Here is a 14167-nt window from a genome sequence, read left to right as displayed (position 1 = left end):
CTCTTAGTCACCCATCATTAACCTTCTTTCCACCCCAGCAAAGGCTACAAGTAGAGGGGGTTCCTGCCAGGACTTGTAGGGCTCATGTGTCAGATTCCTGGGGTCCCCAACAGACCTGGGGCTGGCTCAGCTTTGGGGCAAACTTGGGGCTTAATCTCCCCATCACACTGGTGGGCCAGGGGAGAGTGTGAGAGCCCTGGCTGGCTCTGCTCCGCTAGGGCCTGGGGGATACCACAAGGGTGGCCCAGGATGCCTTCTGGTGCTACTGGCCTCCCAGTGGGAGGAACTCAGTATGGCTTCAGCAGGTCACTTTGTAATTTGAGTCTCAACTGAGGTGGCAGTCGGAGTTTGGCCTTGGCCCTGAATCTCTGAAACGTGAGCTCTTTTCTGGAGGGAGGCAGCATCAGTTTGTTTCCTCAGATTCTCACCAGCAAAGGTTAGGAAGCCCTCAGTGATTGACAGGCTTATCCTCCACCACAAATAAAACAATAACCCAGGTCTGGGACAGGCCCCTGGCAGGCTGGATCCACCACACTGTTTCACCTTCCAGTGGGTGGGGAAGGGGACATGCTCTGTACACACTCACATGTCACACAGAACCAGGAGCTGAGCCATTGAAGCCCATCTGGCCACATGTCTCCACACCCTAGTCCCCCCTCTAGGCCCTCCCTGGTCAGGCCACCTGAGCTGCCATCCTCATTTCTCCCCCCACATCAACCACCCCTTTGCCCACCTCTGTTGACGTGTCTCTGAAACCCTCTAGTTCCCCATCAGTGAGGCCCTGCAGCCCTTCAGTCCCACAATGCAGGGGGTCATTTGTAATGATGAAGGTCAAACCTGCAGAAATCAGACCTGTCCTGCGCTGGCCCACATCCCTATCCCTGCACCAGCTGGGTCGGACCCTCCTTGGCCCTGGAGGAACTCTCAGGCAAGCTTCCATGGTCCATGTGTTTCCCAGTGAGTGGCCGAGCCTGTGTGTTTACATAACAGCACAGTCCAACCAGTCAGCTTCAGTATTAAGGGCCATGGCTGAGCTGTGGACTGTCGCTGTGGCCATGGGCTGGGGAGGGGTCCCTTGGAACTGGAGCAGTAGAGCCCTCTGACAAGAGTAGCCATCAACACCATGTTATGTCCAGTCTCATTCCAGGGTCTGAGTCCCAGGAAGGGTGGGGCCCAGTCCAGGGCTCTGCTCCTAACTTCATCCTGAGGGTTATCACCTGAGTCCTGCTCTGGTGTGCACTGGCTGCATGCTGGTGGATGTGGAGAGAGCAGACAAGATCAGGGTACCTTTGTCCCTGCCGTGAGTCCCATCAGGACGCTGGGAGCTCAAAGGAGCCACTGTGAGGCCCACCTATATGCACCATCTGCCATTCCTTGAGCCTGTGCTTGGACTCCATCTCCCTTACCTTCAGCATCCACTGCCACCCCGTTGAACATTCTGCCAACTCCAGACTCCCTCCAGTTTCTCTTCCCACCCCCACCAACTGCCCCCAACCTGGTGCCCTGGGCCACAGCAACCCCCTTAGCTTCAGCCCTATGCTGCCCTGCTCTGCACTCTGCCACAGCACACCAGAGCCCCCAGCTTACCCTGACCCCCAGAAAGGAGCTCCAGGCCCTAGACCCTTTACCCCTGTCAGCTGTCCCAGGCCTTACACCTCGGTAAGACCTGTCTGTTGGTGGTGTCCTGCTTTGCAGGGGATCCCTTCAAAGCTGGGAGCTCAATATTGTGACTGGGCAGCTTGAGTGGGGCCAGTGTGAAGTGTGAGCAAGTTCAGGGGGATACAGAAGCAGCTGTTCTGCCCTGTGGCTCTGGTTCCAGCCTGGCCTGCTCTGAGTCCCTTCCCTTGGATGTGGGACCCTTGTTAATCCCTGTTCAGGCTTCCTCTAGCTCCTGGGTCTTCTGGCCTTGGCAGTAGCCTCCTCAGCAGCCTCTGGGCTCCCAGGGATGTGCCTCAGTCCTGGCCTCTTTCAGGTTTTTGAGGTTCACACCTGCTCCCTGGAGCCCTGCAGCTGTTCCTTAGGCAACCTTGTGTTCAATAGGTGTGGGCTGGGCCTGGGGCAGGAAGCTGGGCTCTCAGATGGCCTTCATGGGGGCCTTGACCAATTGGTGCTCAATCCCAGGAGCATTTGGACAGGCCAGGGTCTGCACAGAGATGATGTTCTGCAACACCCAGGAATGACGCTGTGTCGTGCCCTTGCTGAGAAGTCCTGGGCTTGAGACACATGGCAAGGCCTCACCAAGTGGCCTGGGGGTGCAGGTCATAGGTGTGTGGCCAATTTCCATAGGGTGGTAGAGTGGCTGCTTAGTGTGACTGAAGTTCCAGAGTCTTGCAGTGGAGACACAAGGTCTGTGGGCAGCAAAGCCATGCTGGGCCTTCGAAGGCTAAGAGGGGACTGTGTTAAGTGCGTTTGTGTGTTCAACAGACTAATGAGAGTTCAGAGGAAAGGTTGGCAGGCAGGGATAGAGCTGGCTGGCTCCTTGGGGTCTGAGGTGGATAAAAAGGGCAGTTCCCCCTGCTATTCCTTCTGTTGCTCTCACCCATTTTCTCACAAGAATAGGCCTGGCCTTCAGCCCCTGAGGCAAGCCTGACCTGAAGTCCTCCTCTTAGCAGGGGCTGCAGGGACACTGTTTCTGCTTCTACTAGGGGGTCAGGCAGGGTATGGAGCAGTTTGGGACATGTCATGAGAGAGGGACAGCAACCCTTCATATTGGACATTGATGAAACACACGTATACATGAAAACACTAAACTGGTACAGGAACAGCCACCATCCAGCTCTGCCTGACCCAACCCTCTGAGGGGACCCTGACGTGGACCCATCAGCAGCACTGCCTGCTCCCTCCTCAGCTGTCAGGAGTGGCTTGGGGGTGGCGGTATCTAAAGGGGCTGGTTGCCATGGCTACCATAGGGTTCCGGAGCCCGTCATCTGGTCCCTGCCTCAGCCAATCGGTGGTGGGAGCCCGAGCTGCAGCCTAGAGTCACGCTTCCTCCCAGCCACACAGTGTCCAAGAGCAGGACTCGCTTCCTGGAGTGGATGAAAGTGCTCAGACGGACTGCCAAGCCCATCATGGCGGACTGCGGGATGGTGGGGCGCCAGCAGGCACACAGAGCCAGGCAGGTGAGGTAAGCTGGGTGGGCGGGCAGGCGGACAAATGGACGGACGGATGGACAGGCAGACAGGTGGACATGCTCCCTGCTGCCCTTTGTTCTTATGGCAGAGGCCCTGCCCTCTGCACCCTATATGCACATACACACATGCGCGTACTCTCACCCCGAGACCCTCTCCCCAATGTCCCAAGGAAGGGTCATGGGAAGAGAGACAAAGGAAACAGCATGAGGCAGAATGAATCCACCGCACCATGGTCCTGAAAATCGCTCTCAATGTCTTTCATATTAGATTTCACATGGAGGCAGCATCAAAGACCCCCAACTGGCCAGGAGGCCCTTGGCATAAGGGCCACCTGCCCCTCTCCCAGCCTCCACTCCCAGGGCTAGGTGACAAGCCATGTCAAGTCAGTGAGGTTTAAGAGACATTTTTTTTCAAGAAGAAAAATAAAAGCAAAAAAGAAGAAAAAAAAAGGAAAAAAATGCCCACCTATAATGGGGAGCGGCTAGCCCAAGATGGATCAGAGGCGCCAAATCCCATTACTCGGGACTTCAGAGGACAGGCCCCAAAAAGACAGCAGCGATTAAGAGCTTGTAAATGGAGTGTCCTTTGGAGATCAAAGAGGGATACGCTTGTGTGTGTGTGTGTGTGTGTGTGTGCGCGCGCGCGCGCGTGTGTAGAAACATACGGCGACTGCAGTGGGGCTGTGCGCCACAGCATGGTGAAGCCTGGAGTATCACCTGCCTGCCACAGGCATCCTCCATGTTGCTGTATCCTTGGTGCTGTGTGGATGTGTGGACATGCCTGGGGTCGGGGCGGGGGCAGGCTGGGTGCAGGTGAGGCCTGGTCTGTACCACCCACACCTGGCCTCATGTAGCCAGCTCTCTAGAAGGTGGTTCTGGCTGAGCCTTCTTCCCCACCTGGGCCTCCAGCATCTCTTAGAGTCTGGTCCCACCCCCAAGTTCAGCCGAGATGGGCCTGGCAGGAATCCAGGAGCACAGGCCCAGCCACAGACAGAGCTGGGTGTGAGGGTGGGTAGTGACTGCCTCTAATGGCCCCAACCACCATCTCACTGCCCGCAGAGGCCAAGAGCTCCCAGATGGCCTGGAGAGTGTGTCCAGAGGTTCAAAGCCTCTGTCGGCATGATTGTTAGGTTATTAGGTAAACTCTGAGAAGCAAATCTTTTAATCCACTGTGGCTAATCCAGTGCACTTTTGTTTGTTAGGACAGATTCTGCAGCAACAAAGGGGCCAGGGGGGAACCCCAGCATACATAATCACATACTTATAACTTGGCCATGGCCACGCAGGGCTCCTAGGCAGCGGAGAGAGACATCACAGGACAGCAAAGTGCAGGGTGGGCAGCGGAGGGGCCAGGCACATGCGGAGTCTGACCTGGACAGCATGTGCTGTCGGTGAGGGCAGCTAGCCTGTCTCCCATCACAAAGTCACCTAGTTACCAGCTCAAGAGATTGCCCCTCGTCCCTGGGACCGTGCAGACTTTGGGGAGGGGGTAGACTGAATGAGATGCATCATCAGGTGGAGGAGAAAAGATAACCTGCAGAGGGGTGTGAGAGCTCCCAGCACTGGGAGGGGCCTTTGGGGATGGAGAGGCCAGGATGGGGAAGGGCATTCCAGGTGAGAGAACAGTGGGGACCAAGGAGAAAGCTCACCCAGTGTAAGGGTCAGTGTGGCAGGAGGGAAGTCATGCCTAAGACCAGAAGGGGAAGTGGCCTGAGGTCGACTGCAAAAGTAGGACTTCATCTGCTGCTTCCAGAAGTCTGGCCAAAGCCCCTCAGACCCAAGTCCCCTCCACTGGGACACCACCTTCCCTAGGAAATTAGTGCTAGGGTAGGGAGAGGCCAGCAGCCCTTCCCTCTGCTTGCGACATGTCTGAGTCACAAGATATGGGCCACAGCCAGCTGTGGGCTTCATTCTATGGTCCAGTCCCATTCACAGAGAGTCTCACAGGGACCTTTGAGGCCAGTGGGGCTGGGTCAGGACCCTCACTTTGCTGAGGAGGATATTCTGGCTCAAAGAAGTACCCACCTTGCCCAGAGCCACCAGCTGGCCCAAGACACAACAGACCATCAAGTCTCCAAGGAGGCAGGAGCTGGGCCAACCTTGGCTACACCATCGATGTCCCTGAGGCTCCCAAGTTGGGGAGGCACTGGGTTGATGGTGGGCATGCTGCTCTCCCCATCTCCTTCCAAGGTCCCTGCGGCAGGCAGGGAGTCCTCAATATTTACCCTCTGGCCCTGAGCCCACTTGACCATCTCCTGGACCCCTGGACATATCCCTAAGGTGAGAGTCTTCCAGAAATGTGGTACAGGAAGGAGTCCCTGCTGTGCCACTCAACCTAGAGTGACAGGACCCTTCTCAGGACACTGAGGGTGAAACCTCAGATGGGGGATAAATGGAGGGGCTCAAATACCTGCTGCCATGCCACTGCTTTTCTGTTGGTCTTGGGGCCTGGTCTTTGACTCATGGGGGCCATCAGTGATGTGGGGGGCTATATCATATCTAGTGAGTTGTCCATGCAGAGGACACAAGGAAAGCAGAAACCATTAGGGCAGGACAACATACAGCAGCAGGGTTAGAAGACGACAGTCATGCCAGGTGTCATATATGCAGCAGTGGGCACTGAGCTGACATGGAGCCCGCTTGTTTGAGGCGAAGCACTATTCCTGTCCCCATAATTCCTCAGCTTGGCATTGGGGTCAGGATTACTCCTGGGGCATCTGCCGCTGGCAGTTTCAGGTGAAGAGCAGGCAAGAGAAGTTCCAACAGCAAGAGGGATGCAAAATGTCATCCTGGACAACATGTCTGCCCCACAGATATGAGGGCGAGAGGAGCCAAATCCAGGAGAAAAGAGGCAGGGGGTACTGCCCTATACAGGGTTGGGGCCCAGGGCGACCTCAGCCTCAAGTGCCCAGAGGTCAGCCCAGGAAGCTTTAGATGACATCACCCCATTGTTCTTGGGGCCCAAGTTGGGGCAACTGTAGCAGTCGTAGGATGGCCTGCCAGGGTCAGCTCTGTCCTGTCTCCCAGGATCTTTATCCCTGCCAGTCTTGCTTTGATCACTGAAAGGTGTCACCTGCTGCAGAGCTTTGTGGTTTCCATGTGATCATAATAGTGATATTGTGTAGAACCTCTTCCTGAATGCACACGAAAGAGAATGGAACCCACACCTAATTCTTCCAGCTGTCACCTGTCATTGATGCCCTGAGATAGTTCATTAGTCCTTCTGCCTTCATATGCATATTTTCTATATTCACAAATATGGGCACTCTGTGTGTGCAGTCTTCCAGCTTTTCCCCTGGTGTTCTCTCTTGTGATCTTGGTGCAATGGCTCCACATCATTTATTGGGCTTGGGATGAAGGCTCAAATAGCACCTGGTCCCCGCTACCCACCCAGCTCAGAACTGATGGAAAAAGGATACTCAGGGAGGACAGATGGAGTCCAGGGCTAAGCTTATGGTTGGTAAGGCGGCTGGCCAGTGCTTCTGGAGTTGTGCCTCCAAAAGGAAGTCCATTCCTCTTTCTTCAGAACTGGATAAGTCAAGGCCTTTCCCTACCTGCCTACCTACTCCCACCTCCCACACCTGTGGTCTGGGCAGAGGGTTCAGGGAATGGACAGCCTAGAAGGGGCTCAGTCTGAGGTTCTCATCTCCCTATGGAGGTCCGAATCAGTACACTTCCTCTTGTCTTCTCCTCTCAGGGGGATGATAGGGATCTGCACAGAATTCCATCTCTGCAGCTAGTCCTCTACTGCTGGTTTTCACCATCCTGCATTGGCCATACCCCCATGCTTCAACACACCTCCTTGGTATATCTGGGAAGATGCCTTTAGAATCCTTTTTATAAGTTGTATTCCTCAGCCAAGTGCATGAACACATGTAAGGCTTCAAAGACCAATTTATTTCAAAGTATTCCTTTTATGTCTAAATTGAAGAAAATAATTTCATTTCTGCTCCAAAGTTTTTGCTTAGTTCCTGGAAAGTGTGAACAAATGCCATTAATGGTTAATCAAATCAAAGCGTCTAGTGGCAAACTCCTGCTCCTGGGGAAGGGTGCTTCATTTGAAAGGACCTCTATAATGAAAAAGTTTACCTGTTCAGAAGTGAGGTTCCTGCAGATGTGCTATATTGGTCTCAGCTCTGGGTGGCTGGTGCAATGCCGCTGCTAGGTCACCCTGCTTCATTCATTGCAGACCCCCAGTGCTGCCTTTCTCTCTTCAGAGTTTTTCCCTAGCTGCTTCTTCTGGTCTCCTCTACCTGCACCTTGCTTGGACAATTTCACCTCGATGCCCACAGCCATAACCCACCCTACAGCACTGTTGCATTTCCTCCAGGCTTTCTGACTATCTTCCTGTCCCTGCAGGATGGGGGCCCTAAGGAGCTGGAGGCCCAAGGGCCCTGTTCTGGTCCTAGGGCCTGGGGACATCTGCCACCATGGGCCAGGAAGAGGATAAATGTGGACACAATCCCAGGAGCCTGGCATGGCCACAGCAGCAGCTCTACAGAACCAAGGCAAGCATTGGGGGCCCATGTCTGGGAGTAGGGTGGCAGTCTAAGGGCCAATGTCTGGGAGGTGCTACTGTCTGTCTGTCCACCCTGGACTCCTGCATCCCAAAGAAAACCTGCTGTGCCATGAAGGTCACCCACTCTGTCTCCTCTAAGCCTCTGAGGCTGAACAGGAGAGATGAGGGTCTGCATGGGCATCTTCTGTGCCCAGTACTGTGGGGCCTGGGGTCATCCTAGCAAGTGAGAGACACCTGCTATCAGGACCCTCGTGGGGCCAGTCTGGGTTTAGACATGCAGCTCCTGTAATGTGCTATCCTCATTTGCAGCCTCAGCCCCTGCTCAGCCTGCCCCTAGGCATAATGATGATTCTAGGAGATAGCCTAGGTCCTCAGCAGGCTGGGGATGCTTCTGGTAGCCATCCCCATCCCTCACTGCTCCCCTTTCCTACAAAATCCTGGGCACTGGATGCTAGGCTATGTGCTGGGAGAGGCAGGCACTACTGGTGGGCAGCTGGGTGGGAGGTAGGCTGGTGGCTCAGGCAGCCCCAAGAGTAGACTTCTGCCCCTGCCTGGGAGATATATAGGATAAGGGTGGGCAGCAAGGGTAAGCAGTGTCGGGAGAAGATGTGGTGACATTAGAAGTGACCTGGGGGCAGTGTAATAGAAGTGCAAAGTGGGTAAGTGACCAGATGCACTCGGGAGGGTGGCATGGAGGAGACACAAGTGAAGGGCCCTGAAGGGTTGTGTGCATCAGAGAACAGGCTAAGTGAGGGCTGTTGGGGGAGGTGTGGATGGATGAGGTATCAGGGAGCCCTGGGGCAGGAGGAGGTGAGCAGGCGGCTATGTGGCCTAAGTGGCAGCTTCATTGTACAATGCCAGTACAGTTACTTCCTGTAGGTTACTAGGAACATTTCTCCAGGTGTTAGGCCCAGTATTGCTGTGCAGAGGGCAGGGTCCTGGTGGTCATAGGTGGTGGCAAAAGCAATTCTTTATGAGCAGTAATCAGTTTCTAGTGCCAACATCTTTCCCTCAGGGAGGGGCTGGTGGTGGGTGTGCAAGATAGAGTTGGCTGGCTGGGCTTGCAAGTCAGGCAAGGGCTGCCATGGTGATAGTGATGGAGAAAGGCATTGTGGGTGCAGGAATCAGGACACCCATAAGCCTTTGTTCTCAGGCTGGCCTGGGCCAAGTGAGACCTGAAGACAGTGGTAGGAAGGGGAGCACTTTTCTGGATCTTGGATGGTGGGTGAGAGAAATTGAGGCAAGTGGGCCCAGCCAAGGTGGAGCCTCAGTCAGTGTCAGCCCACAGCTCTTTGGAGGTTGGGCCTCCTAACCAAGTGACGGCTAGCATTTATAGGATTTACTGCCTACTGTGTGTCCTGGCCCTGTCTGAGTCCAGACTGCTTGGGGACTAAGGAAGGGCAGAGTCCCAGACCACCTCCTTGGCTTCCTGGCCAGCTGTGGGGCAGTGGGCATGGAGAAGGAGGAGATACAAGCTGGACATCACCAAGGGTTCAGCTCCTGGTCAGCCTAGCTCTGTCTTCCAAGTGCCCTGGTCCGGGGACGAGCTGCTCTACCTGAGGGCCTGTGGGTGCCGACCTCAGTAACCCAAGATTGGTGGACACCCGTAAGAGCAGCAGAAAAAGGCTGCAACCTGGCAGACGCCTCGCGGTGTCCACATAGGGAGCCGGTCGTCCGCTTGGTGCACCGGCCTACGCCTTCCTGGTGACCATAGTAGTTCAACCCTCTCGGGGCGGGGGGTCTTCCCATGTCATTCTCCTGGATTCTACAGCCCAAGGGGACCTGGGCACTTTCAGGCTGCCCCCTCTCAGGTCCCTTTCTAAGGCTGCGTTGCTCCGCCCACGCCCTGCCCACGTGGACGTATTTAACCGTGCCCACTCATTATGGCCCCGCCTCGCGCTCCAGGTCTGTCTGAAAGCTTTTGGCCCCGCCTCAAAACTCAGGCACAACCCTTAAGCCCTGGCCCCGCCCCCCACGGTCGACTCCCCACCTCCAAGCTCTTAGCCTTTCCCACGCTCCGGCTCCGTCTCGCGCTCCCGGCCCAGATTTCTCTCTCTAGGCCCCGCCCCACGCTCTCGGCCCCACCCCCACGTTCTTGGCCTCGAGCACGTGCCCCGGCCCCGCCTCCACTTTGGAAGCTCCACCCCCACATTCTAAGGCCCTCCTCCACTCTCCTAGCTTTATCCCAGCGCTCTGGTTCCGTTTCACGCTCTCGGCCCAGTTCTCACTTTCGGTCCCACCTTCACGTTCTCTGTCTCGTCCCAACGTTCTCGTTCCACCCCAAGGGTCGGCACCGCCCCACGCTCTCGGTTCCACCCCACGCTCGCGGCCCTGCCCCACGCTCCGGCCCGTCCCTCGCTCTGGGTCCCGCCCCGCGCCCCGGCCCCGCCCCCGCACTTCCGGGTGGCGCCGGCGGGGGCGCTCGGGCCTGGGCTTCGGCGCTCTGGGCTTGGGCTCCCCGCTCCGGTAAGTGATCGGGGCCGCTGCCGCAGGACCGGCCGCAGTCCGGCCAGACCTGTGTCCTTGCGGAGCAAATCAGTGAGAGCAGGCGTCCGGCCTCGGTGGCGCCCCCGCGGCCTGCCTGCGCCCGCCTCCGGGCTGCCGCACCGCCGCCGCGATGGGGGCCGCCCCGGGCCGCGCCCCCGCTCTGTCCCGCCCGCTGCGCCGCCACTGAGCGCATGGGCCGCGCTGCGCCGCGCGACTCCCGGAGCCGGGCCTGGGCCCCGCCGCCGCTGCCGTCGCCGCGCGCGGGTGAGTAGTGCGGGTCGGTAGCGCATTCCTGAGGGGCGCGGGTCAGTGCAGCCGCCTTTTGTAGGCCTCATAGGCCGGGCCGGGCGTGGGACCCGGAAGAGGGGCTTGGCGGGTGCGGGCGGGGAGCGAGTGAGGGGAAGCTGTGCGGGCTTGGAGGACGTGTGAGGGTAAGGTGTGAGGGCGGGGAGGGGGTAAGGGGAGGCTGTTGGGGCAGGCTGTGCGGGATCGGAGGGCGTGTGCAGGCAGGCGTGTGTGAGGGGAGGCATGCTGGAGTTCTCAGGCTGTGCATGAAGGGTGTGCAGACTGTGGTCGCGTAGGAGAAAGGTTTGTGTAGCCTAGGCTGTGAGGGCAGGTGTGTCAGAAGGCTGTGCTAGCAGGGGATAGGGAAGGCAAGGGTCATTGACATTGGGGGTAAGAGTACTGGGTTTCGTTCAGAAAGAGTAGACTCTTGCTCTAGGTGTGTGGAAGGGTGTAAGGAAGACCCAGGATTCTGAGAAGGGGTGGGAGTTTCTTCTGTAGAAGGTTGGTTTCTGCAGCTGATGTGTTTGGATGATGCTGGGTGCCTGCTGTGGTTTGTGGGCTTTGGGCATGTTTCAGGGTGTGGGTGGAGTGCAGAGTAAGCTGCTGGGGTGAGGCAGTGTGCGCAGGGATTCTGGAGAGAGGTTGGACAGTGAAGTGTCCCTTTCCCTTACCCGCAGCAAAAAGTAGGAATGAGTGAGTTTGAAACCCAAGGAGGTCACTCCTTCTGAGGCAGAGGTAACTTAGGCTGGGTCCAGGCTGTTGTTTGGCTCACCATGGTGGCTGTACTCTTTCAGGTTGGTGCTTTGTCCCCCAGACTCTCTGAGTGTGGGTCATAGATTCTACCTCCACACCACATTTTGTAATTCAGGCCCCCATGAAACCAGAGCTGTTCAGCCATAGCAGTGAAACTTAGTTCAGCACTGAGGACAGTAGAGAAAAATAAATTCCCTTGGGACTTTTCTCAATTCATCTCTCAAATTTATAGAGTTCTTATTGTGCATCTTAGCCCCTCCCCTTTGATTGCATTTATGTTCTCTGCTTCTCAGGAAGAGTCTCAGGCATAGTTGGACCCACAGGCCCTGTTTTAGAGAACATACACAGTCTAAACCTGACCTTCCAAGATAGCAGTATCAGGTTCAGTTATTTACTTATTTTTAGGGAGAGGGGAAAGGAGGAAGAAAGAGAGAGAAACATGATGTGCAAGAGAAATAGTGATCATTTGCCCCTCTCTCACCCCCAACTGGGGACCTGGCCTGCAACCAAGGCACGTGTCCTGACCAGGAATCCAGTCAGCAACCTTTCCATCCGAGGGCTGGTGCTAAATCCAGTGAGCCACACTGTCCAGGGCTCGAGTTCATTTTTAAGAACTTCTATTCAGGAACAAGAATGAGAAAGCATTAAAAATACAGTGTTTCTGTTTGTTTTTCAGCAGGTGTTGGTGTTTCTTGGATTTTTAGTTTCAGAAAAGCTTTTTGGGGGGTTATATTGGTTATTTAGAATTTAGGTGGTGAGGGAATGGATTACATGTAAAATGGTAGCCCTTAACTTTTCAAGAGTTTAACTAATTGACAGTTGGGAAAATGTCAGCGTCATCCTGTATTACTTCCACACTCCACATAAACAAGAAGGTCAAAGTTATATTTGAGCTAAATGAATAAATATATATGCATCTTTAGCATCAAGCTGGCTGCCATGGTACACAGGGGATATGTCTTGGCAATGACCAAAGGAGATTTTAAATGTGTTATCAGAGTTGTAGATTCCTTTTATGGAATCCTTTTATTGATGGTGTTTATATACTATTGGCTAGATTAAGTGCTTATGGGCATTTGACTCCAACCTGAATTAATACAACTGCTTTATGTGTGGTATGTACATGTGTATACACTAAATGCTTGGTGTGATTCCCTGGAAACCTGGAGGTTGAGGGAATTGGAGGACATTTCAGTAATGTCAGTAATTTGGGGAGATGTTCATGTATGTCCAGAGACACCAATGGTCTCGGACAGCCAAAAATAGATGTGAATTATAAGAAGTGTTTCTTTTGAGCAACGAAAAATAGTTTAAAATAATTAGGGGGACGTGTTCACATGTGAATTAAAATGTTAGTCTTTTAAGACAGCTCTAGTTTCGTAAAAGGGCCAGATCTTGAATTTACTACCCTTTCTACTGCATAGTGGTTCAGCATCCATAAAGAGGTAACATTTGGCGTCTGTGGCAAGTGTCATTTTCCTCTATGCCAATGAATTAAGTGTTTATTGGTGTCCATTACTTGCCAGACCTTGTGCTAGGTGCTGTGGATCCGGCAGAAATGTTTATAGGCTGCTACAAATAATTTACACGGAAGTCATAAGCACATTAAGAGAAAGTGACAGTGATCATAATTAGCTTCCTATTAAAAAACAGTGACTTGGTTCCTTCTTTTTTTAAAAGAGTTTATTTATTTTTTAGAAAGAGGAGAGGGGAGGGAGAAAGAGAGGAGAAACATCGATCAGTTGCCTCCTGCATGCCTCCAATTGGGAACCTGGCCCACAACCCAGGCATGTGTCCTGATTGGGAATTGAACTAGCAACCTTTTGGTTTGCAAGCTGGCAGTTAACCCACTAAGATATACCAGTCTGGGCTTGCTTTTTTTTTTTTTAAATTGATTTTAGAGATAATGAGAAAGGAAGAAACATGGATTTTTAAAAAGATTTTATTTACTTTTTTTTAGAGGGGAAGAGAGAGAAAGAGGGAGAGAAACATCAATGTGTGGTTGCCGCTTGCACGTCCACCCACTGGAGACCTGGCCTGCAACCCAGGCATGTGCCCTGACTGGGAATCAAACTGGTGACCCTTTGCTTTGCAGTCCGGAGCTCAATCTGTTGAGCCACACCAGCCAGGGTGGATTTGTTGTTTCACGTATTTATGCATTCATTGGTTGATTCTTGTATGTTCTCTGACCTGAGATCAAACCCACAACCTTGGTGTATCAGGACAGTGCTCTAACCAACTGAGCTCCCTGGGCAGGGATGACTTGTTTTTTTCTTAAGGTCAGTGAACTACAGAGTATCTCTAAGGGTAAGGCTCAGGGGGCCGGGTGCGGGGCCCTCTTTCTCCTTGGACAAGAAGACGTTAGATATCCGCAAGCTGGTGTGGAGCTGATATACCACAGATTCTCGGTCCATGTTGGTGGTGCTCAAAGAGAGCAACCTTGCAGTTGAAGTCGTCCATGAGCAGCAGGCTGCCGTAGCGCATGGGCCTTGACCTTAAGAAACAGGCTGTTCCTGCTGAGGCTGGAAGTTACAGCCTACCCAGTAGTTTTCATAAAAAGTCATTAGCTGCAGAAATGTCACTTTGTGCACATAATTGTGACCCAGCCTTGATCTCTGGATGTTTTTCACTTCTAGCTGTCAGCGGCTACTGGCAAGTGAAGTGTGTGCAGTGTGAGAATGCAGGTGTTGGAGGTGGATTACATGTAGGCCAGGGCCCAGGGTATGGACTGATGGCCAGGGAGAGCTACCCTTTGTGTTGGTACCAGATTTTAGTTGGTACTGGATTTATTTTGCTGCTTCTGGCTTGTTCAGTGCTCCAGCCATTTTGGACCTGATGTGCTTCTCCAGCTCACTTCTAGGCAGACCACTTACATCATGGCAGGCTGTGTTGCAGTCATTGTCTTGGCCAGATTGGGGGGCATAGCCCGAGCTTGTGGGCTCTAAGAGCTCCTGTAGGATGTAGCAGAGAGGACTGAAGACTATGGCAGAGTG

General features: G+C 54.1%; 1 protein-coding gene across 3 annotated transcripts in view; it reads left to right on the top strand.

Moving 5' to 3' along the window:
• Nucleotides 1-10054: 10054 nt before the first annotated feature.
• Nucleotides 10055-14167, top strand: part of AXIN1 (axin 1) — a 70784-nt gene continuing 66671 nt past the window's right edge. Inside the window, exon 1 of one of the 3 annotated variants that reach the window (XM_045849153.1) lies at nt 10055-10400. The gene's annotated coding sequence lies outside the window, so the exon portion shown is untranslated. The remainder of the gene's footprint in view (nt 10401-14167) is intronic. The other 2 variants (XM_045849151.1, XM_045849152.1) reach the window with 2 other exon arrangements.

The sequence above is a fragment of the Phyllostomus hastatus genome, unplaced genomic scaffold (assembly GCF_019186645.2).
Source record: "Phyllostomus hastatus isolate PE091 unplaced genomic scaffold, TTU_PhHast_1.1 phas_contig_64, whole genome shotgun sequence".
In the NCBI taxonomy this organism is placed as follows: Eukaryota; Metazoa; Chordata; class Mammalia; order Chiroptera; family Phyllostomidae; genus Phyllostomus; species Phyllostomus hastatus.
Note: the sequence above shows the minus strand (reverse complement) of the source record. Positions and strands in the feature narration are given on the sequence as shown.